General features: G+C 40.7%; 1 protein-coding gene across 4 annotated transcripts in view; it reads left to right on the top strand.

Annotated features, from left to right (window-relative positions):
- Positions 1-14,597: 14,597 nt before the first annotated feature.
- The window catches only part of Atf7ip (activating transcription factor 7 interacting protein), an 89,639-nt gene continuing 77,605 nt past the window's right edge, over positions 14,598-26,631 (top strand). For 2 of the 4 annotated variants that reach the window (XM_055610658.1, XM_055610627.1), the window contains exon 1: positions 14,954-15,407. The gene's annotated coding sequence lies outside the window, so the exon portion shown is untranslated. Of the gene's footprint in view, positions 14,733-14,953; positions 15,408-26,631 lie in introns of those variants that run through there. The other 2 variants (XM_055610634.1, XM_055610665.1) reach the window with 2 other exon arrangements.

Here is a 26,631-nt window from a genome sequence, read left to right as displayed (position 1 = left end):
CAAGAGAATATATTTGATGCAGTAAGAAAATTACTTTTCCTAAAACTTTTCCTAAAACAAACAAACAAACAAACAAACAAACAGTAATCTGTAGTTATGCTGATGACTGTTACTAGTTCAAAACTGACTAAGGAGATTGGTGATCTAGCTTAATGGTAAAGAACCCTAGCATATAAAAAGGCCCCATTTCAACTCCCAGCATTGCAGACACGGGACATAGCAGCACTTACCTGTAATCCTAGGACTCAGGGGGTAGAGGTAGTAGCGTCAAGAAATTCTTCTGCTACAGAATGAGCTTGAGGCTATCTGGGCTACATGTTATCCTGTCTCAAAACCCTCTTCTGTTTTTTTCTCATATTTCATGTGAGATATCTCATATGTGCATTTACTGTTTGTTTTCTTTTTCTTTCTTAATTTCTGAAACAGAATCTCATTCCTTAGCTCTGGCTGTTCTGGAATATGCCATGTAAACCAGGCTGGTTTTAAACCACCGTTCCTCCAGCCTCTGTCTCCTGTGTTGGGATTAAAGGCATGTGCACTAAGTCTGGCTCATTTATTTATTTATGGTGTGTGTGTGTGAGTGTGTGTGTGTGTGTGTGTGTGTGTGTGTGCGCGCTATGTTCTATGTGGGCACATATATTCAGATTAAAGGACACTTTACAGGAGCTGGTTCTCTCCTTACACTCTGTGAGTCCCAGAGGTCAAACATGGCAGCAAGTGCCCTCACCTGCTAAGTCATCTCAAAGGCCACGTGTCTCTTAAAATAGTGTTGAAATACTTACAACATGTGGAGCATATCTAATTAAAATTTTCATGTTAGTAAAATATCAAGTACTTCTGATTGTCAAGTGATTCTGGAAAACCCCTAAGATCGCAGCTCGCTCTCTCTCTCTCTCTTTCTCTCTCTTTTTTTAACAAGAGTTTCTCTGTGTAGCCCTGACTTTGCTGGAACTTGCTTTGTAGACCAGGCTGGCCTTGAACTCAGAAAATCTACTTGCCTCTGCCTTGAAAGTGCTGGGATTAAAGGTATGTGCCACTGCACCCAGCTTGATCCCAGAAGTCTTATGACATTTTCCCCTTCTTAATTTTTCCTCATATTGGTAAAACAAACAAATAAGCAAACAAACACTAAAACCTACCAGAGGTTTGAAAATCTAGCAGAGAGATTTGGCAATTCATTTAAGCTAGTATCATATATGTCTTAAAACAAAAACAGTTTAATTGACTATATCAGGTGAATCCATTTGGGCATTTTGGTAAGACTGTTATAACTGACAAAGCGTATATATTTATTATTATTGCTTTTTTCAAGAAAGGGTTTCTCTGTGTAGTCTTGGCTGCCCTGAGACTCTCTGTAGACCAAGCTGGCCTTGAACTCACAGATATCCACCTGCCTCCTTAGTGCTAGGATCAAAGTCATGCACCAACACTAGCTTCTTTTAAATCTTTCAAGGGCTAAAAGTTAAGAAAATGTGTGGCAGCAGAAAAGACTATTTTAGGGTCACAACGCAACTAGCAAGAAGAGAAGAGGAAGTACTGAGCAGGCAGTGGGGTGTCAACAGATATCGCTTAGAATCACCCGAAAAAGTCTCATTTGAGTAAATTGTCTTTATTGATCCATGGTCATGTTTTTGAGGGATTGTCTTGATTATTAATTGTCCTTCTCCATTCAGTGGCAGGGATTTCCGCTGGGGTCCTGAAGCTCAGCTCTCTGGACAGAGAAGGGGGTTCTGTTTCTCTCAGGGGCAGCTAGAGGACTTTAGGGTAAGGCCTCAATGGGCTAAGCCGGGGTGTGGAAAAGGTTTCCCATTGAGTGTTACAGTTAGCGCTTTTAGCATGAGATCACCTGTGGCAGTGGAAGCTGGGGTGATTTAAAGCTTATGGCGAAACCAAAGTGTTACAGCTCTTGATGTGCTGAGCATTGCAGAGGTGTGGGTCAAAGCCCATGCCTGGCTGGCTTGCAGCCAAGACACAGGCCTAGTGAGGTCCAGGCCCAGAGGGCCAGAGACACGGCCTGGCAGAGGATAAATGACCAATCTCAGGTGGTCTTGAAGTAAGAAACCCTGTACCTTTATTCATGTGAAATCACGAGCAATATAAACCCTGGGCAGAGGGAGGGATTTCGAGGGTGGATGTGTTTGATTGCTGGGGTCAGGGATACTTAATATTCCTATCACAAGAAGGAAAATACAGTACTTAATTATCCTATGGGGGGGTCTCCAAGTACAATTGAAGGTCACCGCTGGACTAAGATCCTTAGCAGGGTGGGGTGTTTCCAGGGATTCCTAGATGCTGGCTAGAGTAGTTTTCTTATCAGGGAAGGGTCTGGCCCATAATCTGTCCTGAGGACTATATAATGGTCCTTAGCTTCTTACAAAACCTGAGGTCACCCAGATCAGGGGAGACTTTTAGAACCTCCCTGAGAAAAGGGAGTCTATCATCATAGACCAAATCAACGGCTGTCTGGAGACTTCAGTCATATCCAGCAGAGTCCTACAATTAATTGATGCTAGAGGCTCAGCCCACTGTGGGTGGTAACATTCCCTGGTCAGATAGATCTGAGCAGTGTAAGAATTTCACCCAACCATGAGCTGGAGTAGCCAGTAAGCAGCATTCCTCCATGATTTCTGCTTCAAGCTCTTACTTCAGTTTCTGTCCTCAGTGATAGGAGTGTGACTTGGATGTATATGCCAAATAAATCCTTTCCCCTCAGGAGTAGCCTCTTTTCATAATGTTTTATTACATCAATAGAGTGGGAACCAGAACATTACAAATAAAAATATCACAGTGAGGTCCCTGTGTGCTAAAGAAGAACAAAAGAAGCAGTAATGTTAGTAAATCCTTTCTTACTAGATTTGAGGCTTGCTCTGCAGTTCAGAATCTATTCCTAGTATTTTAAATTCCTAGTATTTGGGGGTCATGGGTTTGGTGCAGAGCCTCCTTCTATTGCTGCTTTACTACTATAGATAGCATCAAACTGCCCTCTCGATATTTATCTTTCTAGTCATAGGCTAGTGCTACTCTCAGCCTTGGTCAGAAAAACTTCTCTTTGTAGTGGGCAATGGTTGATTTGAAGACTCATTAACAGGTCAGAGTGATGAGAATAAATTCCTATCAAGCAAGTGCTTAGCAGCAAATGGGACATGGATATCAAACCCACCAAAGCTCAGCAAATATTGTGGACGTTAATGTCTCAAGGCTGAGGAAGAGTCATTTTCCTCAGAGGTGAAGCTACTGGTAACTTGCTCATGCTCCTGTACATAATCTCTCATCCAGGCTCTGGGCCAACATTCCAGCCTGTGAGTCCCATTTTTTTTTTCAAGACAGGGTTTCTCTGTGTGTAGCCCTGGCTGTCCTGGAGCTTTGTAGACCAAGCTAGCTAACTTATAGAGATCCACCTACCTCTGCCTCCCAAGTGCTAGGATCAAATGCATGTGCTACCATGCCCTGCTTCTTTCTTTTTTCTTTTCTTTCTTTTTTTTCGTTCGTTCTTTCTTTCTTTCTTTTCTTTTTTAGACAGGATCTCACTGTGTAGTCCTGGCTGGACTTGAACTCAGAGATCTGTTTGTCTCTGCCTTCTGAATGCTGAGATCAAAGGTGTATGACACCACTGCTTGGTGGCTTTTCACATTCTTAATCATATCAGAACACATTAAAACTTCCTAAAAATAAGCAAATAAGGGTATGCAGCGTGGCTCATTGGAAGAGTACTTGCCTAGCAAGCCCAGGGCCTGGTTCCCAGCAGCACTTAGATATGATTTCACTTCTATGATGTATCAGAAGTAGTCATGAGTTATGAAAACCAAAAAAAGATGATCTTTTTTGAGGCAACTGTTAAACTGCTAGTCTGTCTACATTGGAACATATGGCAGAATTGCTTTCTTTTTGGTTTCATTTATTTGTTAAGATAGGGTCTTTCTGTATAGTCCTGGCTGGTTTGGAATTCACTATGCAGAGTCACAGAGAGTCACAGAGATCCACCTGTCTTTGCTTCCTTCCAGAGTTGCTGTGTAAAAGTTTCCTCTCAGATTGAAAGATTCCATCCTTCAGGGAGGCTCATGTTGGTGTATTATTAATTTTTACAATTTATTTATTTTTTATTTTATGTGCACTGATGCTTAGCCTGCATGTATATCTGCATGAGAGTGTCAGATCTTGGTGGTACATACAGTTGTAAGCTGCCATCTGGGTGCTAGGAGTTGAACCCAGGTCCTCTGGAAGAGCAGTCAGAGCTTTAAAAATGTATTTTATTAGATTTTTATACCTCTACCTCCCTTCCAGCCGTTATTCCAACACTCCAACATTAGGTAGGAGAAAAAGGTTAGAGAGGAAAGGGGGCACTTCCTGATGATCAGGCACATAGAGTTACTTGAGGAAAGCCCAGACTTTGTTGTCAGAATATCCACCAGTCCAGCAAAACAGCAATCCAGCAATAGCAAATGCAGGAGCAGGACAAACCACAAGTAGCATGGGCAGCAATAAGGGGAGTAGCAGGGAGAGGAGCAGGAGCAGCAGACTTCTTAACCTCCTCTGACCATCTCTGGGCTCTGGCATTTATACCCTTTTCCAGAGACAACCCCTGCCCCCCCCCCATTTCCAATTAAACTATCTGCAGCTTGCAAAAAATCATGCCCGTCCTAGAGCATGAGACAATCATAGTTAACAGCTGTGGACAAACTGAAGCAGCCCCATATCCCACACCTGGAATTAAAAACAAAAACATATTCACATAAAGTAACGGGGTTTTTAAAGACCAAAACGCTCACAAACTCCTTAAACCAGAAAGTAAACAACTCAAAAATAGTTCTAGGAAGTCCCTGAAATTAACAAGATTAACTAACTCTCTCCCCCACAAGAGTAGATATACAAAAAAGACCAGGCATGGTGGTGCACATGTTCAATCCCAGCACTCAAGGAGGCAAAGGCACGTGAGTTCAAGGCCAACCTGGTCTACAAAGTGTCAGGACAGTCAAGGCTACACAAAGAAACCCTGTCTTGAAAAAGAAAACAAAAAAAGACTGCTGAGAGTCACTCCCAGACAAGCCATGTTTCAAGATTTCACCCACATGGTAGAAGGAAATCAACTTATTGGTACAACTTATCTTCTGACCTCCACACATGTATTAGTTAAGGTTCCCTGTTGCACACACACACACACACACACACACACACACACACACACACGAGATTTAGGGTAGTCCACCAGGGGCTGTCTATCAGTTGAAAGTTCAGGAACCTAGTAGTTGTTCAGACCACAAGGCTGAATGTCTTGGCTCATCTTCTGTATCCTGAAGAAGTAGGCTCTAATGACAGTGAAGGAATGAACTGCCCAGTAAGATTGAGCACAAGCAGGCAAAAGCAAGTGCTTCTTTCTTGTATGTCCCATGCCAGCAGAAAGTATGTCCCAGATTTAATGTGAATCTTCCTACCTCAAAAAAATCTAGATTAAAGGCCATCTTCCCACATCAAAAGACTCAATTAAGAAAAGTCCCTCACAAGTGTACTGAGCTGCTTTAGTTTTAGTTAATTCCAGGTGTAGCCAAGTTGACAACCAAGTAGAGCCATCGCAACACACATACCATGGTATCCTCGCCCCCTCAAACAAACACATGTAATTTAAAAGCATGCAAGCAAACAAGGCATCTCTAAGTGGTTAATGCCTAAAGCCCCAACTGTATGGATGGCCGACCCAAGATCAGTTAAAATAGGGATTCACGAGTCTAGCATCAGTTACCTAGTAGGATCTCAAAAAATAAAATGTAGCCAGGGTGATGGTGGGGCACACCTTAAATCCTAGCACTCAGGAGCAGAGACAGGTGGCTCTCTCTGAGTTCAAGGCCAGCCTGGTCTACAGAGTAAGAAAGATTGAGGACAGTCATGGCAACACAGAGAAACCCTGTCTCAAAAAACAAACAAACAAGTAAATTTCTTTTAAAGTACACCAGAATTAAAAAAATATATTTCAAATAGTCATCTCCTCTAACTTCATGTTTTGCCACCCTTGTCTCTGTCTCCAAAATTAATGGCTACTTCAGAGAGAAGACAACAAAAAGGTAAGAAACATTCTTTGTTTCCTAACACAAAATTTACACCTAACAAATGTTCTGCTTTCTCTAGTCACCAACAGTGGGTGGTAGGGGCAAGATTTATGGAGGCAATCACTTTCAATGCCAGTCCCAAAATGCCTGTCCTCGAGAATGAGTGCATATCCAAATTTTGTACAGTAAGGATCCTACTTACTTATTCCTACTTCTAAGCCCCTGGGAAGTAATCCTTCTGTTATCTAACACTAATTCTGTCTGTTTGTCTATCTGGATAGTGTAAGTTTGCTATGTACTCTAAATTGGCCCAGGCTACACTGTTGTTACAAATGAATGAAAATCCCAACTGTTCTATTTTTACCAATAAAGACTCAGGAGACTGATGACAGGGTAAAAATCTGCTAGCTCAGAGAGGCAGAGAAAGCATCCAGGTGACCTTTCTACTCAGCTCACATTCCAATGGAAAAAGCCCAAAACACTCACTGGCTCAGCTGACAGCCCAGGAGGAAAAGATCAAAAACCTCAAGACCAAAGCCTTGGTAGCTCAAAGCTCAAAAGCCCCAAAAGCCAGAGAGCCAAAACTCCTACTTCTAGTGCTGTCTTAAATACCTGGCAACTCAAAGTCCCTTCTACTCTCTAATCCCTGTCAGCTGGTTTCTAGCTCTGCTGGTTTCAAGAGAAAGCTCTTGAATTAAAGATGTGTGATGTGTGCTAGGGATGCTGAACAACACCATAATCACCAGTTTACAGAAAGTTCTTAGATTAAAGGTGTGTGATAGGGCCCAACACATCAAACAAGAAACAAGGGTTTACTGTTCACAGTTTTGGGGTTCACAAAGGGATCAAATATCCTGCAACACTTCATGAAGAGTCTTCTGTTTCAGCTTCCTTCTCCATTGCTGGGGCTACAGGCATGTGCTACCACATCTGCCACATTATATTCTTAAAGTTTCAGCATGTAGAATAAGAGAATCGTTCTCAGCCCCAAGATATTAAATAATAAATAAATAAATGAATAAATAAATAAATAACACAAAACCCAAACCCACACGAATAAGAGAGACCGAATGTTCAGCCCTAAATAAAACAATTTTATTAACACTTTTCACTGTAAGACACTTGCAATATAAGTGCATAAGAGGCAGAAAGAATATAAGAGCCCAAGGATGGAGACAAGTGCTTTGAAATGTTGTCTTGTGGACAGGACAGGGCTATTATACTCCTAAACTCACTGCAGTTATGGTTGCCTACACAAGAACCTGTAAAGATCAAGCCAGCCAAAATCCCAACCTAGATGGGTGTCCTAGACAGGATTAACTGTGTCAACCTGAAACAGCAGGAGAAAGAATTCCAATTGAATATTGTATTTACTAGTTTGGTCTGTGGGCACATCTGTGAGGGACTGTCTTGACTGTTACTTGATAGAGAAGGGTACTGTGGGCGGCATCATTCTCTGGGCAGGTGATCCTGGGCTTTGTAAGGAAGCTAGTTGAGCATAACCTGGAAATGAAGCCAAATAAGTCCTTTTCCCTTCTAGGTTCTCCTCCACTCCAGACAGAGTTTCTTTGTGTGTAACCCTTGCTGTCCTGGAACTCCTTTCATAGACTAGGCTTAGCCTCAAAATTTTAGAGACCCACTTGTCTCTACCTCCCAAGTGCTGGCATTAAAGGCATGTGCAACCAAGTGCAGCTCTAGGTTGCTTTGGTCAGTGTCTTGACACAGCAACTGAATGAATGAGAACAATGCAGAAGGTTCTTTCCAGGCCCCATCACTTAGAGGAGTTCTGTTGGTAACTCTAAGCTGCTGGAGGAGGGAGAATGTGTGTGTGTGTTTCTACTGGTAGAGTTTCCATGCTACAGTGGCTGGCCCTGTGCCCATCCACATATGGGTAGCACTCAATGGACTTAGTATGTTGTTTTTAAAAAAGGGGCTGAAGCACAGTACGAGTTTGAGGCCAGCCTGGTCTATAGAGGGAGTCTAGCACACTCAGGAAGAGTGTTGAGATTAAAGGTGTGAGCCACCACACCGCACTGGGAGGTTAACATGCTTTAAGAGACATGGAGGGTGCTAGAGGATTGAAATGGGGTGAGTGTAGGTATGATATTTCACTGTATACATGTATGAAATTTCCAAGAGTATAGAAAAAAAAGCACCGCTTATCCAATTTAAAAAACAAAAACAAAACAAGAGTGCATAGAGAACCTTACAAAAATGCCTTCTGTCATATTACTGCATGTAGAATTTCCAAAGAACATATTTAATTTGAATGATGCAGTAGTCTGGAGCTAGACTGTTTTTTTTTTTTTTTGTTTGTTTGTTTTTTGTTTTTTTTTTTAACCTTAATTCTATCACTAAAGAACTGCATAGCCTTTGGCAAGATATAAACTGAGAATAGCATTAGTTTCTCCTTCATGAGGGTGTTGTGAAGATCAAATGAGACAATTTTCTAAAAGTTCTTAACAAAGGCAAAACCTAAACTAAGCAAATAAATGAAATTAACTATTCTTTTCTTCTTTCAAGCTCATAAATATTGGTATTTTCCAAGGTCTGCTCTGACTTCTATTTTATTATGCCTTATAACCTCAAAGAATAATCATGGTTTCTAAGTCCATATAAGCTGTAACTACCAGCTTTGTATTTCTAATTGAGTTCTTTGTGTATTTGCTATGTATTTCATAAAAACAGAAAATTTAAAGCAGAGATGTTTTTAATATAGCCAAATATTCTTATTGTAGCTTATCTTACCTCTTACACTTTTATTTATTGGCAATTAGTTGTACTTGGGGATAAACACAGGGCCTCATGAATGCTAGACAAGCACCCTAGAAATGATCTTATATATCCCTGCCCAACATATAAGAGTTTAAAACTAATTCAATTAGATGATATATGTATTTGTTACTTTCTTCTTATTGTGACAAAACCTCTGACAAGTAATTTAAAGTATAAAGGACTGTTTTTGGCTTACAGTTTGAGGGACTACAGTCCACAGAGAAGGCGAAACAGCGGACTGTGAAGTGACTAGTCACATTTTATCTGCAGTTGGTATCTCAATTCCTTTTCTCCTTCTGTGAAGAGACACTATGACCAAAGCAACTTATAAAAGAAAGCATTTAATTGTGGCTTACAGTTTCAGAGGGTGTGGTGGTTTGAGTGAGAGTGCCACACCTCCCCGGGCTCATATGTAATGCTTAGTCCCGAGGGACTGAAACAGTTTCAGTAGAATGAGGAAGTGTGGCCTTGCTGAAGGAGGCATGTCAATGGTACTGGGCTCTGAGGTTTTAAAAACCAACGTCAGGCCTAGTGTCTCATTCCTTGACTCTGTGTATGGATCAGGACATAAAGCTCTCAACTTACTCTATTGCCACATCCATCTGTTGCCGGCCATGATGATCGCGGACTAACCTTGTAAATTGTATGCAAGTTAAATGCTTTTGTTTCTAAGCATTCCCCTAGTCACGGTGTCTTTTCACAGTAATAGACCAGCAACTCAGACAGAGGGTTGGTCCATGATCATCATGGCTGGGAGACAGGTGAGACCGGCAGACATGGCACTGGTACAACAGCTGAGAGTTGACATTTGGTCTGTAAGTTGGAGGCAGAAAGAGAGAAATTGGGCCTGGTGTGAGTTCTTCAAACTCAAAGCCTACCCCCAGTGACATACCTTCTCCAACAAGACCACACCTCCTAATCCTTCCCAAAACAGTTCCACCAACTAGGGACCAAATATTCACATTTATGAGCCTATGGGGATCATTCTCACTCAAACTAACACAGAATATGAATACTGGTGTTCATCAGGATGTCTCTTATAGTTTGAATGAAAAATGTCTCATATAAGCTCAAGTATTTGAACAGTTGCTCCCAAGCTGGTGGCGCTGTTTGGGGATTTTGGTGGTACTATGATGGGAACTTTAAGAGGGGAGCTCTGCTGAAGGAAGTATAACACGGTGGCATGCTTTGATGCTTTGAGGTTTTATAGCTTTGCCCCACTTCCTGCTTGCTTGGAGCTTCCTGTGTGCAACTGAGAAGTGATCTCTCAGCTTTTTACTCCTTCTTCCTTTGTGGTTATAAACATCTAGCATCTAACATCTATGGAACTGCAAGCCAAAATAAACTCTTCCTTAGGTTACTTCTAGTCATGGTATTTCATCATGCACAGAAAATAACTTATACACTTCCTCAAATGCTTTCTTCTTTTTATTTTTCCCTTCATTAAGAAGAAATTCTTGGTAACTGCCTTAGTTTCTATTGCTGTGAAGAGACACCATGACCAAAACAACGCTTAAAAATGAAAACATTTAATTGGGGCTGGCTTACAGGTTCAGAGGTTTAGTCCATTATTGTCACGGCCAGAAGCATAGCAGCATTCAGGCAGACATGGTACTGGAGACGTAGCTAAAAGTTCTACTTCCAGGTCAGCAGGTAGCAGGAGGAGAAACACTGGGCCTAGCTTGAGCATTTGAAATCTCAAAGCACACCCACAGTGACACATTTTCTCTAACATAGTCACATTTACTCCAGTGAGGCAACACCTCCTAATAGTGCCACTCCCTATGAGCTTATGAGAGCCATTTTCAACCCAAGCACCACAGCAGCTGTCTTAGCAGCTTCTATATTGCTGTGCTAAAACACCATGACCAAGGCTACTAATAAAAGAAAACATTTAATTGGGCTTATGGTTTCAAAAGGATATCCATCCATCGCTGTCATAGTAGGGAGCCAGGCAGCAGACAGTTAGGCACCCAGCAGCTGAGAGCACACACTCCTGTTCAAAAACAGGAAGCAGAGACTGCACTGGAGATGGCTGCAGGGTTTCAAAGCCTCAAAATCCAGCCCTCACAACACACATCTTCCAACAGTTTACACCTTCCCATCCTTCCTAAACAGTTCCAGTAAGTGGGGACCAAGCATTCAAATGTATGAGCCTATAAGGGCATTCACATTCAAATCACCACAGTGCTCTGAAGTCCTTGTAAGCACAGCTAGTTTCTGCTGCTTATTTTTCCAAGCACACATACAGTAACCTCAAACAGAGGAGCCTTTAAGAATTTAAAGAAGTACCAAGTGAAGGATTATGACTGTCTTTACAGAATGAGGCAGTGTAACTATGATCAGATTGGTCTGATTCATAAGTAAACGCCTAGTGTCTGGGCAGTGAAATCAGGTCAGTTGTGAAGTACTTGTGGTTAGATCCTGTTCAACTTGTTCAATCTAGAGTCATGAATTCCTAATTTTGCTCCCTACACTTTTCAGTGGTAGGCCCACCAGAAGAGGATCTGATGAAACTTGGAAGGCAGAAGCAAAACACTACCAGTTCCTCTACTGAGATATGGTAACAGAGAGGTTGGCAGTTTCTGAGTCACGTTCTCTCTTTCCTTTCACCTTTAGCTCTCTTAGCTGCTAAATCTGGCTCACCAACCATGATCACAAACAACCAACAGAAACATGACTGTTCACAGGAGGAGTGGTAACAACTAAACAGAGGCAATACACCTCCTTTGCAATCTCTCTTCAGCAAAGAATGTACACTGTTTCTGATTAACGAGCTGGTGACTCCTTCCCTTTTGTTCTAACTAACCCTCATGGATGGCTTGATTTCATCAGTTCTTAAAGGCATTAGTTCTTAACCTTGGAACTCATGAGGGTGTCCAATTTTCTTACCAAACCCTTAGAGGTACAACCGGTGGGTCCAGGGAAACAGAAGCATGACAGTGAGACTTTAAATTTGGTTCTCTGACTTGCCTAAACTAAAAGAGTAGTGACACTGCTACCAGTAATAAAATGGCAGTTTATTACAGAAAGTGGCAAATGGTCATATTATAACCCATGGAAAACTGGGATCTACAAGCAGAATATAAAGTTAAGAACCTGATGCTATAGACAAAAAAATTCAACTCACTGGGACTCATGGCATGTGCTTGTAACCCCAGACACCTGGGAGGCTGAGGAAGGAGGATTTCAAGTTTGAAGCTTGTCTGGACTTACACGAGTTCAACGCAGCTTAGATAATTTGGTAGGTCTTATTCTAAAAATTAAAAGGGGGAGAAAACAAAGATCAAGCAAGCCAGCAAGCAAACAAAACAAAAACAAACAAAAAAGAAGGAAGAGAGGGCTGGGCATGTGGCTTATGAGTAGACAATGAAACAAACCACCTCAACTTCGATTAAGGTCATAAATAAACACAAACCTTGAAACTAAAACAACAAATGTAGGGAAAGCCTGCACAAAATTGGTCATAGCAATAAAAATTTAAAAGCATACAATAAGCCTCTTCTATTCAACCATAAGTGCTGAGGGCATCTGTTCAGGCTCCAGGTTCAGAGCATACATTTTATTAGAACTTTGAATACTTCTCCCCCACCAAAACCACAGAAATGTACAAATCTCCTGCAAGAGACTTTTTGTTCACTTCCTCTTTTTATACAGTCACCCAGGGAAACAGCCAAGAGCCGCCCAGTTGCCTACCGTCCTGCAGAAGCCCAGAGGGACAACCTGAGGGCTTCCTGTGGTCGATACTCAGAACCTGGAACTTCTCCCACAACTCTTGCTCATGCCGTGCATGCGACCACGTAAGCAGTTCAAGGTGTGCAGGCTGCTGAGTTTTCGAGAAGGTTGTTTGTCATCTCTCTGCACTCATCTGGACTGGCGCTTGCTTTCCTCTTCTCAGGGAAAGGATGAGGCCCAGAGAAGTCAGCCTTAGAGAGACCTTCACCCCTGCAGCTGACCTGGGTCTACAGGACCAGGGACATCTGGATCTGCTTGGGCTTCAGGAAGGAAATCTGACCCTACTGACATCAATAATTATAGAGGGTAGGCTAGTGTGCACGAGCTGGTCTCAGACGATCCATCATGAGGCAGAAGGGGAGTAGGCAGCAGGTGGGTGGAGAGCCGCTCAGTGGGTAAGAGCACTGTTTGCTCTTCCGGAACACCTCAGTATGATTTCCCACACTACATGGAGGCTCACCTGGGTGAGTTTTAAACTGCCAAGTTCGGCTGACAGCATGATGAGGCGGCACAACCTTGGCCACCTCTGGAACACATCTTCTGTGTTCTGGCCCTGAGGAAACACTTCCCAGAAGATTTCACCTCAGTGATGCTGGCTGATTCTTCAGCCCCAGCTGACCAGCATCCATTGTGCCAGCAAAGCAAAGGTGTCACTTTAGTGGTTCTGGTTCCTTGTTAATTACAGCTGATTCTTCAGCCCCAGCTGATGAGACAAAACCGCTTCTTCACGCCAATGATGTGAATATTTGCTGCTGTCTGAAATGTCGTCTGCACTGCTCTCAACATTCTTATCTCTCAAGCTCCTCCATGGCAGCTCACTGAATTCTCAACACTCAATGGCTTTATTCCAAAGTTCTTCTAATCTCCCCCCCCCCAAAAAAATAAAAGAAAACACATCCAGCAATATGTGGGACCCCAAGGCATTTGGGAGGGAGGGGCTCGAGGAGGATGGGTCATCCCATGATTCTTGAATTTACAATTCCTTGGTATTGCCTGTTTAACGCCCTGGTTGAAGTGCAAACAGAAGCCAATAATTAAAGCCGTGAGCTTCTTTAGAGAGAGTCTCGAGCCCAGAATGATCTGGAAGCATGTGGCCTCAGGTTGTCCTTGAGCCCTTCAAGTACTGCCTCACAGCTGGCTATGAGAGAACGCCCTTCCTCAGCACTGACAGTCGCGTGACATAGTTTTGGAACATAGTCATTTGCTTAAATTACTGCTGAACAAATACTTCTCAGGAAGAATTTTAAGAGATTAAACTTTTTCACCTAATATTTTTCTGGCTCTCACTGGTTTGCAAAAACACATTTAGATTCTTTTCTACATCTTAGCTCTCTCAATTTGGTTGAACAGTGATCATTATGTCTGCTTCAGAGATAACGTGAATTTAAGGTCTGACGTGTGAGGGTGTGCTTGGTGGTGTTTGCTGTTACAGATTACCCGGAAAACGATGTTTTCCCTCCACAACCTGTCGATTAATACATTTAATGAACGAAAAAAAAAAAAAAAGTTACCTGTAACCAACACTTGAGAGTTTGAGGCGGAATGATTTTGAATTCCAGACCAGTGTGGCAAGTTCAAGGCTATTACTGGACTAAACTGCATGAATGTGCCTCAACAATACAAAAAAGATAAAAGTTAAAATAAAATGTTGAATAAATGATCATACTTTAGGATTCTAGACTTTATGGCACAATGTTTTTCGGTTTTTAAGCACTCACCTACTTTCTTTCTTGAGTGTCATAGACGGTGCCCACTGAGGAACGTCCATAGCAAAAAAACACTTCGAGGAGGAAAAAGCCAACGGAAGAAAATTTACCTCCAGGCGCGATTGCAAAGACCGCAGCGCCACCACCGCAGAAATGGTTCTCATTTTCAAGGCGGGAGGCGTGGCCAAAGGCTCTCATTCAAATAGAAAACCAGGAGATTTGCATGGAGAACAGGCACCGCGCGCGCCCATTGGCCGGTGGCACAGTGGGCGGAGTACACCGTGCGCTCCGCGAGCTCCGCCCCCTCCTATTTGCATAACGGCCCCGGCGCGTGCAGGGGAGAAGCGGGTTTGTTTTTGAATCTGCGGAGGCGGCGGAGTGGAGCGCACGGCTGAGACGGCAGCGCCCGGGACGGCTGCGCGGGACGGCTGTGTAGGAAGGAACTCGGGTCCCTGTCCCTCACCTCCCGCCCCCGAAGGTATACGCGAGTGCCAGGGGCTGCGCTAACCACTGTCGGCCCAAGAATTATTGTGTTTCTGAAGAGTCAAGACCGCATTATGGCGGCCGCGAGAGGCGAGTGTGCGCCTGCGCGGTCGCGAAGCTGCGGGCGGGCGCTGCATGGGAGCACGTGATCGTCTGGGGTAGGGCTCGAGCTGCAGTTGAGCAGCTGGCCGGGCGGTGGCTGCGCAGGCGCAGTGCCCTGCTCGGGCGCTGGCGTTCTTGTTGGACGCCATTCGGGTTCTAGATCCGGCTCCCCTCCCTCTCGAGGGGGCCTCGCCACGTCCTCGGAGGCGGACGGCTCCCGAGGCGCCCGCACCCGACGGCGCTGGCCGCGCAGGTGCCGACGGCGCCCGCGCCCCGGCCGCCTCCCGGGGTTCCCGTCGCCGTTTCGCGTGGAGTGATTTCTGGAGTCGCGTCCCGCCCGGGGAGATAAGATCGGCACCTAGCGGTGTCCTCGGGGGAAGTGCATTTCCTGGAGCTGCACTTCTGCAAATGCATTTTTAACCCTGTGCCTGCCGGTTCGCCCTTGGATGTGCAGTCTCTACAAAGCTGAACCTGTTCCTTTTGTTTTGTTTTTTTGAAGTGTTAGGTTGGGGGGGCGGACATGGAAAGGATGTACAAGGTCGTTAAGTTTTAATCTCAGTTTCCTCAGGTATTTTCTTTATGTCTTCTTTTTTTTTTTTAATATTTTCTCCAAAGTCAATGAAGTTTTACCCCTGAACACTTTTGCCAAGTACCTGACCCTGGCATGGGTTTAGTTCTCTTACTTCTTTAGTTAGATGATTGTTAAAAATTATTAATGGGCTCATTTTCTCAAAATTTTGTGATACATACAAGCTGTGAAGCCTGATATCTTTTTTGATGGAGAATTTTACAAAAACAAAACAACCCAAGTTACATTGTGGCATCTATGGGTTGAGTCAATTAAAAAAATTATTAAAAAATAGGCACACTGTAGTATAAAATAAAAAAATTAGCTGTATATGTTCTCGTTTTAGTGTCTTAAAGTAACTACGGATGTGTTACGGTAAACCCTGTGCTGCCACTAAATTTAAATTTTATGTAGCACAATTGGGTCAACATACATATGATTTAACATTTTCTTATTCTGCCACTTGTTTCTTGCTAGTCTGAAAACTTATAAATGGTTTTGTAGACTTCGTCTGTCATGCCTATACACAGCTTTCTTTTGGTTGATTATGTAACCCAAGTTTGAATCAGTCTTGTCAAATGAAGTGCTGTTGCATATAATATTTGTTCGTTTGTTCTGTCGTTGTCACCTAAAACAAATACTGTTAGCAATAATAAGATATAATTGAAAGATGCACTTTGGGCTGTTTTTTTGTTTTGTTTTGTTTTTTTGTGCCGTGACATATGGCACAGAATGGAGGGACATGGGTGAGTCCTCTGTTCTCCACTGTAACAGGTCTAAATTTGATCTAAATTTGATCATGTGATCCCTGAGCCCCTCTTGCCTTGTAAAAACGAAATGAAGGCAGTTTTGCATTTTTGAGACTGTCATACTTCTGAGATGCTTCCATCTCACCCATATTTGTACTCCTATTACTTCGGTTTATATATCCAAACTTAAGTTTTTGTTTGAATACACGGGGTTTGTGTCTTTGGTTAATGTTGAAGATGCTAAGAGATACTAGAAGAATATGATATACAGTTTCAGTATTGACGGGACAGTTTGCTATTATATTTCTTAGAGGGTAAATATAATTTTAAGTTTACTAAAATTAATGAATTGTATGGATTGCAATGGTTTGTTCTTTAGTGTTTTGTCAGAAACAAGTACATTTTGAAACTTTAGTTTTGTGATGATTAAACGAGCTTTGACAGATGCACGGCGTGTGTATGTAGTATATATGTTTGTAATCCGTAAGAATTAGGTTACCCAAAGTAGCAGTTACAAAATTATTTAAAAACCATTGTAGTTTTGTAAATTTAAATATATAATTTAGGAAAAAAACCACACTGGAATGATCAAGTTATACAATTAAAATTTTATTTTTAAAGAATTATTTGAATTATAAAAAATAATTTTAAAATTATTTTAAATAGTCTTAATTATGTTTAAATATTTTAAGCTTACGATTTAGTATTAAGTTAATTGTTCCAACTAGGCACTTTTAACTGGTGATTTTTGTGACTTCACTATTGCCATGGTGGATATAAATACTTATTATTTAATATCTATCTATCTATTTAGGTTTTTAAGCCAGGGTTTCTTTATCCCAGCTGTTCTGGAACTCATTATGTAGATCAGGCTGTCTTTGATCTACCTGCCTTCCCAAGTGCTGGGATTAAAGGCATAAACCACCTGGCTTAATTTTTAATTTAATTCCTGTCCGGTTCATGTTGTATTCTCCCCCTCCCATTTTGGTGGTGCTGTGGATCAAATTCAGGGCCTCAGGCATGCTGAACATACACTATGATGTTCAGCTATACCCCCGACACAATTTCTACTCTTTTATATTATGAATATCTTCTTCCCATTTTAGTATTCTAAAATTTGTCTTTTAATAATTACATAATAATGTACAGCGAAAATCTCAATTATCAGAGATCTTCAAATTTGTTATCTTGTTAATCAGTCACTCAGTTTATTTATTCATTTATTGAGGCAAACTCTCCCTGTGTAGCCCAGACCAGACCAGAACTTGGTGTGTAGAACCGTATCTACCTGGTTCTGCTGGGGTTAAGCGCTCTTTATTTTTCCTGGTTTGGAATTACAGGCCTGTGCCACCATGCCTGGTGGCACTGCTTTTTTAATTTATGATTTGTTCCATAGATTCTCTGCAGTCAAAGTATTATCTTTTGAGATGAATTTTCCGTTTCATTTTCTTTTAGAACTTTATTATTTAAACATAATCTTTGTGTGTGGGATGTGTGCAGAAACTTGTGTATGTGTTCATGTGAGAATGGGCATGCTCCTGCCTTGGTGTCTGTGTGGACCTTAAGCTCAGGTGCCTGTTCCTGTTTCTTACTTTGGCAGAATGCCTTAATGCTTTGCATTGTGTTCACCAGGCTAGGTAAGGATGAGCTTTTGGACATTCTGCTGTCTCTTCCTGTGAGAACTCTTGGATTACAGAAAACATGAACTGCCATGTCTGGTTTTATGTGGCTTCTGGGCTGTGAACACAGGTCCTTTCATCTCTCTAGCCCTACTTTGTTTGTTTGAAAAGGGTTTCTCTGTGTAACAGTCCTGGCTTTTCTGGAGACCAGACTGTCCTTGAACTCACACAGAGATTGCCCTGCCTCTGTCTCACTACAGCTGGGATTAAAGGTTTGCACCACCACTTTGAGCCTAGCTCTCTCTTCATTGATAAATTGTGTGTGTGTGTAGGAATACAGGAGTGTTTCTATATCCTTGCAGAGAGGGTCATTCTTTTGCCCGGAGCTCACCCATTAGACTGGGATCTACCTGTTCCAGCTTCTCAGTTGATTACAAGGGTGACCGCTATACGGGACCTTTTTATGTGTGTCCTGGGGTTGGAACAAAGGTCCTCGGGACTGGAGGGTGCTGTAGTGTGCCATACACTTTACTCGAATGCTATATGAATGTATTTTATAGTGTGCATCTTATTTAATTGAAATACCCACAACTTGTTTTCACGGTTGTGTTAGCTAATGTGTGGTTTTGCAGATGAACATTAGATTCTTTCGGTTAAATCAGTGATGATAATCTTCATATATAATTTTATGCAGTAAATTTTAGGAATTTTAAAGTCATACTTAAAAAGTCATGAATAGGGTACATGTTCTCTAGACTCCTAAAATGTACTGTTTTTAGGAAATGTTGGGAAAACTTATGATTCTATGATCTTGCAGTAAGATGATATCTTCCTGTTTTCTGAGTGTTGACAATAAGAGGGATGAATTGTGAGAGGGCAGAAGGCTAAATTTCTCTCTTTTTTGGACATGTTGATAAAAAAGTAAGCCAGTTAAAAATTAGAAGCTGGAAAAGTATGTTTCAAAAGAAAGTCTTTTATAGTACTGAAAACTATTATTTTGATTGGATATTTAGCAGTGTTTGGCCAGGATAGAAACAGCCAACCTTATTGCATAATAATGTAAAATAGTTTTACTGGTAGCAGTAAATTGTATACATTTTTTATACATTTGTATACATTATACACAGTTGACTACATTTATATACATTTGTTCATTTATTAAATTTTTTATGCTGATTGCAGTGACCTATTACTATCATTATAATTATATATATTTTTTGCTGGCCTTAAATTCACAGAGATCCTCCTGACTTTGCCTCCCAAGAGCTGGGATTAAAGTACCATCCACACCCAACTCGTATGTTAGTAATTACTAATGACATAATTATACTTTATATCTTTTTATTTTGAAAGGAGTCTCGTTAATGCCCAAATATTATTTTGTTGAACTTGGGGAAGCATGAAAAGAAACAAAAAGAACTCAAATAGTAAAATCTTCCTGGCTTTGTGAAAGTGAACCTGGGAAATAAATGTCAAGTGTTACTCTGCTGGCATTTTGTCCTGCCTCTGGGTCTTTTGCAAGCAGATTTACCTTTTTTTTTTTTAAAGATTTATTATGTATGTATATAAATACTGCATTTGCATGTATGCCTGCATGACAGAAGAGGGTATCAGATTCTATTATATAGATGGTTGTGAGCCACCATGTGGTTGTCAGGAATTGAACTCAAGACTTCTGGTTAAGAGCCAGTGCTCTTAATCGCTGAGCCATCTCTCCAACCCCAAGCAGACTTACTTTTGTACCTTTTTAATGCTACCTTTGACCTTGGCTTAGATCTTTTCAGTTTCTAGTAGATTATAGCACTTGTTTTCTTAACCTGTGATAGAAGTGCCCCTAGAGAAGGACTTGCGATTAGGAACGGTGCATGAAGGTTGGCATCTTGACCCAGTACAGGGGAGTCACATCTCAAGTTAGAAACATTTTCTTCTTTCTTTTTTCTTTCTCTTCCCACCCCCATATTTTCTTCTCTCTTTTCTGTTCTTTCCTCCCCTCTTTTCTTTTTTCCTTTCTTTCTTCTGATCCGCTCTCTCTCTTCCCACCCTCCTTGTTTCCCTCCTCCTCTCTGTCCCACCTCCTGCGTGCTGGTGTTACAGGCATGTATCGTCATGTCCTGGAGACCGAACCCAGAGCTTTCTTGTATGCTGGGCAAGCTCTCTGCTGATTGAGCTTCATCCCCTAACCGCTTTTGTTTGTCTTGTCTTCTTGTGTTTTTGTTGTTACCGTTTTGTTTTTGAGACAGTCTTTCTGTGTAACCTTCAGGCTGGCTTCAAATTCACAGAGAGCCATTCTCTCTGCCTCCTGAAGGCTGATTAAAGGACAGGCTTTGAGACAAGGTCGTGGCATATAGCTCGGTCTGAGTTCGTCATCCTCATGTGTTATTCTCTTTACTTTGCTCACCTTAGATCCTAAAGTCCAACTGGAAAACAAAAATGAGTAAAGATTTAAGTAAAGATGGAATGATGCAATTAATTATTTGTGTATTATGTTTCTGTAATTGTCTTCTTCTTTTATCAGATTTAAGTGATTTAAGAGTTGGAAATGGGGCTGGGTATGTAGCTGAGTTGGCAGAATGCTGGTTTAGTGTGCATGAAGTCTTGGATTTGATCCCCAACACTGCATAAAACTAGGTGTAATCTTGAACACCTGTACCCCCCCAGCACTGTGGAGGTAGAGGCAGGGGTAGCAGAAATTGAAGGTTATTGTCAGTTACTTAGTAATTTCAAGTATAGTCAGGGTAACATGAGATGTAAAATAAATATTCAAAGATGAAACAAGTAAATGAAAGACAAAAAGAACAAAGGTATTTTCCCATTTTCATGAGACAGGGTTTCTCTGTGTATCCTTGACTGTCCTGGACTCGATTTGACTAGGCTGGCCTCGAACTCACAGAGATTTACTTGCCTCTGTCATCGCACCTTTGGTATTTTCTTAAAACAAATTAGAATACATTAAAGAACTATTGTGGGTTTTTTTTTAATTGTGATTTGGGAAATTGATCTCAATGCAGTTTTCCTTTATTTGGTTTTTATGTTAATTATTTTTGCAGTATTGGGTGTTAAACCTAGGGCCACATACATGCTAGGCAAACACTCTTATACGGAGCTCTATTACCATCCTTACCTTCCCTGGAAATAGATTGAACATCTGTGTGGTACAATAGTAGGGCTAGAGAGATGGCTCTGTAGTTAGAGAATGTGTTACTCTTGCAGAGGACCCAAGTGTGGTTCCTAAAACCTCCATCAGGTGCTTACCACTGCCTGTGGCTCTAGCTCCAGGGGATTGGGCTTCTTTGGGCATCTGCACTCACATGTATGCATACATGTGCGCGCGCGCACACACACACACACACTTGATAAAATCTTTAAGGCCTTAGCATGTTCAGGCACATGCTAGTCAAGCTTGGTGACCTAGGTTCTACCCCCGGAACTCAAAGTTGGAAGGCGTCAACAGACTGCACGTTGTTATCTGACTTCCATTTGTGCTGGGGCACATACTCCTCACACAGAAACATACAATACAGTTTTTAAATCCTTATGGGCAATAGTAGAATTAAAATGTATTGAAAAGTAATTTAGAAAAAAATAGGTTTGATAATGTACTCAATAGGAATGTAAACATTTAGAAAAGTTATTTATAAATTTTTGTGTGAGAATCTGGTTTTAGGACTGACTCATTAAGTAAAAACTAAACAAAGCCATATTATTATGGTTACTAGATTTACGGAACCTCTTATGATGAAAAAAAATCATTTTTTTCCAATAGTAATTTTATTTGCAGCCGTGCTCGCATTTCTGTAAACAGTCATTGTTGCTGAAATTAGGGGTGAAGTAATGTGTTCTAGGGACTAGACCCATACAGCATTCCCTGTCTCCTTCATTTTTTATAGAAAAGCTTAGGATGCAAAGCTTCTCTTTCTCCATTCATCAGGAAAGGTTATAGAATTTGCTGGATATGGTCAGCCAAAATTAAGGCAGGTTTATGGCACAGTAATTCACTCCCTTGTAGTCTTGGTTACTTGGGAGGCTGAGGTGAAAGACAAGCTGACTCTTGGCAGCAGCCTTCCTGCCTCAACCTTTTAGGCTGGGAGCCACCATACCAGGCTAGAAAGTGATTCTGGAGGCAGACAGATAATTCTGTTTCTCTATATCTCATACTTCTAAGCAGGCTCCTGCCACTTAATGCAACTATTATGTGTGTTAATTGAATTTTATGATTCTTTTTATTTTTGATGATTTGAAATAGGTTCTCATTGAGGCCAGGCTGACCTACACTACATCTAGGACAATTGAGGGTAATCTTGAACTCCTAGTCCTCCTGACTTCATCTCCCACATGCTGTGATTACAGGCCTGTGCTACTGTGCCAGACCCTTAGTAATTGAATTAGCTCTAATGAGATACTTCTGGCCAGGCATTTTGTCAGCTTTATCAGCTTTTGATAGATACATGATTAGGAATCAAGAGCCATCTGATTGAGCTAAATGAGATCTGTTAAAACTATCGTGGTAGTGTGTTATATAGTTCTCAAAAATTCTCATACATCAATATTCCTAGACTGTCATGGATAGCTATATTCTTTATTTAAGCTTGAAATATATAACTTGCAGAAGAGATACTAAATTGGTTTCTTTTGAGGAGTCATTTTTTCCACTTGAGATGGTTTCATTGTTTGCTGTCATACTAAATGTAAGATTTATTAACTGTAACTTTCATTGTGGTCATGGATACAAATTTGATTTAGGAAAGTAGATTCTGTAAAGATTAAAATAATAGTAATAATTATTTTGTGTGTGTGGGCCCAAGTGGAGGACAACTTTCGAGGTAGTTCTCTCCTTTCATTATGAGTTCTGGGGATTGAACTCAGGTCTTGGCTTTAGGAGCAAGTGCTTTTACTTGCTAAGCTGTCTTGCTGGTCCAGAAAGCATATTATCATTAAAGGTAACTGTGTTCACCACTGTGCCACCAACATAAAGCCTCTTACTGAAAACATAAACTGATTTATAAAAAGTAAGAGATGATCTGTGAGATACCTCAGTGGATAAAGCAGATTGCTGTCAAACCTTGTCACCTGAGTTCAATTCCTGGCCCCACAAAGTAGAAGGAAAGAAGTGACTCCTGCAGATTGCCCTCTGACCTCCACATATAAGGTGAGGTGTGGGCTAGCTTCTGCTTCCCACCCCAATTAAAAAAACAAAAACAGAGACTTACCTTATGCAGTATTTAATTACTTTGAACAGTATTTTTTTATAGAACTACTCATAAAATGTTTCTAATAATTTAGCTTATTATGCATAGTCTTTCTGAATAAATTTATCAACATTAAAAACTGCTTTCACAAAGTTGTCTGCTTTGTATTAATACTACCATAAAAATCCTGATCTAGTTCCTTGATACAGATGTTGGTTCATGAAGTTAATGACACTCCTTTATGTCACAGTAAGTCTCTTTGGCCTCTCTTATATTTAACTTTAATCAACTTTTGTTCAACGTTATGGTGGCTTCTTTTTCTTGTAGAACCCTTGTTTTCCATATGCCACACATTTTGATTGACTTTGTCTCTGAGGAAGAGGAGGAATAAGCTATAATATGTAGTAATTTTAATTTTATTTTTATAGGATATGTGTGTGTTTTTTTTTTTTAAATACGTATGTCAGAAAACTGTCCTTGATATTTTAGTGTTTGATTGATAGTTTGGCTGGGTATAGAAGTCTAAGTTGAAGTCTTTTTCCTTTGTTTAATGGAAGATTGTATACAGAAAGCAAGTGCTCATTAGTACACACAGGAAAGTTTTTAAAAATGATTTCATTGGTTATGTCTTTCTCCTGTCATTTGACCCTTCCATTTTGAATTTTTGTGCAGATATACTCTTAACTCCATTTTCTTTGTATTTATACATTGTCTTTTGCTTAAGCAGTTTTCTTCAGGTTCATCTTTTTTTTTTTTAAGTTTTTCTTTCTTTTTCTTTTTCTTTCTTTCTTTCTTTCTTTTTTTTTTTTTTTTTAGACGGGGTTTCTCTGTGTAGCCCCTGGCTGTCCTGGAACTCTCTCTGTAGTCCAGGCTGGCCTTGAACTCAAAGATCTGCCTGTGTCTGCTTTTCAAGTTCTGGGATTAAAGTTGTGCACCACTATTATCTGGTTGAAATTTTCATTTCTTATATTAACTTCTGTTTTTCATTTTCTGCTTGTACTATTCTGTTCTGGCCTTAAAAGTACAACTTCTTTTCTTCATATATAATAGGTTTTATAGTTTTCTTCTTGATGCATAATGTGTGGCTTAGCATATTTTTTGGTATTTGCTTTCTGTCTTCCATGTGAAAGGCTTGGTTGAGTTCCTTTTTTTAGACTTACTGCATAATGTAATATATAGATGAAGTTAATCGAAATATCTACATTTAGATAAATTTAAACTTTTCTCTAGTATGATTTGGGTGAGTCATTTTTGTAAGGAGTAAGAGAGATGCATGCCTTTTGAAGTAGGGTCCAAGAAGTAAGCAGGCTCAGCAGTGGAGTTCTGTAATTGTTACAGGGGAGGGGCAGGGTCTCCAAAAAGTAGGATTTGGGTTAGTACCTAAGAAATAAGTCAGGGAAAAGGCAAAGTTATTCTTTGAGTTACAACCCAGAAAAGCAAGTGAAGCAGGAGATCTAGTTTGTACCTTAGTGCCCTTTATGTCTTTGTTTGTTTTAAGCTATGTAACAATAATTTGTGTAGTGTGTCATAACTGAATGAATGGAACAGTCTACCAAAATACAGTAACACTTTAAGTGGTTTTTATTTACACACACATCCTTATTCCACTACTGTGATGAATAAAAAAATATAGTAGTTGACTCAAGTTAATTCTTTTAAATCCCTCCCTCATTACTACTTGTGTAATTCCTGGCAAATGATTATATTCTTTGGACATAAAGTTGGTAATTGTAACACTCTCAGAGATGTCTAGACTTTTGACATTGCAACATGACATTGTCATTTACAAATGCATTAGACTGGATTCTGAGCCAGCCTGACTGTGCAGGTTATAGTTTGGACATGCCTGCATCACTCTAATAATTAAATGAGAAGAATGTGGCAAAGCATGCTTTCTTTTTGAAAGGGACTAAAAATGAGATTGTAGTGGAACTATTTTCCTAATGTTAAAAATTCTTTCCAGGTCATTTATTTTTACAGGTAAATGATGGGGCTACTTACAAGTGATCTCATCTAAAATTTCCTCAAAGATGATTTGTGACACTATTAAGTCAAGCTGTGTTAAACTTAGAAGTATTAATAGAATTTAAAAACAAGTAGTTAAGTTATATTTGAAAATGTCATAGTGTTACATTATATTCTAATTAAGAGAAAAGCAGCCTGGAAGATGGCTCGGAGTGCTTCAGAAGCCTGACCTGTGTTCTGTCCTTGAAACTGTGGGAGGGGAGCAGGACCCCTGGAGGTCGTCCCTGATACCATGCACAAGCTGTGGCCACGTGTATACACACACACACACAATGATAACAATCATAATACTTGAAAAAGCAAGCAGTATTTCTATAGCTGTTTCACTATTTATGCAGCCAGTAGACACTGCAGTCCTTGCTGGAATGTGCTCTAAAAAAAGGCATCTTTACCACATTGGACTTTGAACTGCAGTCTTGTAGGAGAAAATTAGGAAGTAAGAAAAGAGACCCTACAAATGAAGGTTCACAAAAGGCACACTTTTCTGAGAGTTTTGTATCAGAAACAAAATAAGAATCTCAACATCTTGTTTATTGAAGAGATAGTTTTGTACTATTGGATAGAAAAATGTTATTCAAATGGAAGACAAAGATACAATTTCTAGTTTTCCGTGGTCTTTGAAGAGAGTATTGAAGTATGGCAAATGCAGAGAGATAGGAAGTGAAGATTCTGAGAGCCGATGTACCAGGTTTGGGCGATGGACCCTGCGAGGAGAAAGGCAGGTCAGGAGACGGTCACTAGTGGTCATTCTGATTGTGTGTATTCTGGCCCATGCCTGTTACTCTAGGACTTTGGAAAGATGAGGCAGGAGGAGTGCTGTAAATTTAAGGCTAGTCTAGGTCTAAAGAGCGAGACTGTTTCAAACAAACAAAGAAGGTTGAATCCAGAGTAGAATTTATTTGGTGAACTAGAGTGCTTTTTCGATGGGGTGGCACATGGGACAAAAGATATAAAAACAGTGACACAAACTCGCTGTAACGGCCTGACATTTTTCTCAAACAGAGAACCAGTGTCTAAAGGGGTTCGGTAGGCTGTATGGGTTGAAGCTGAGCGTACAGCTGGGTTACTTTTCAGCTCTTATTAATTTTTGACTTGCCTAATCTCGGAGCCTGTTTAGGCTATCGCAGGTTGGTGATAGAGCCTGCTGTTAGAGTGACAATTGATGATGTCTAATATTTATCAGGTAGCTTTGTTTCGGCTGTTTGTACTGCCTCACTCCACTACTTTTACATCCCAGGTTACAGGGAGCATATCTATCCTCAACATTCCGATTTTGCTAACATCTTGCTTCGATCAGATAGACTCTTTAAGCTTTCCGCAGCCACAGCAGTCTAAGAGCTACTATGCCTTGGCCAGATGTGGTAGCACAGACACCTGTAATCCTAGCGTTCCTGGTGTAGGTGCAGAAGGATTGCAAGTTTGAGGGCAGCTTTAGTGTATGGTGAGTTCAGGGCTTTAGTTACATTGTGAGACACTGTCTTCAAAAATACAAAACAAAGGTTGGTGTTACCCTTCTGTGCTATAGAGCACTTAGCATGCGCAAGGTCCAGGCTTGGTTCCCAGGCTGTAATTTGATATGGCATGGATCATGCGTAATGTTTCTTTTCTTTTCTTTTCTTTTCTTTTCTTTTCTTTTCTTTTCTTT

Source organism: Psammomys obesus, unplaced genomic scaffold, assembly GCF_907164565.1.
Source record: "Psammomys obesus unplaced genomic scaffold, mPsaObe1.curated_primary_1811, whole genome shotgun sequence".
Taxonomy (NCBI): domain Eukaryota; kingdom Metazoa; phylum Chordata; class Mammalia; order Rodentia; family Muridae; genus Psammomys; species Psammomys obesus.
Note: the sequence above shows the minus strand (reverse complement) of the source record. Positions and strands in the feature narration are given on the sequence as shown.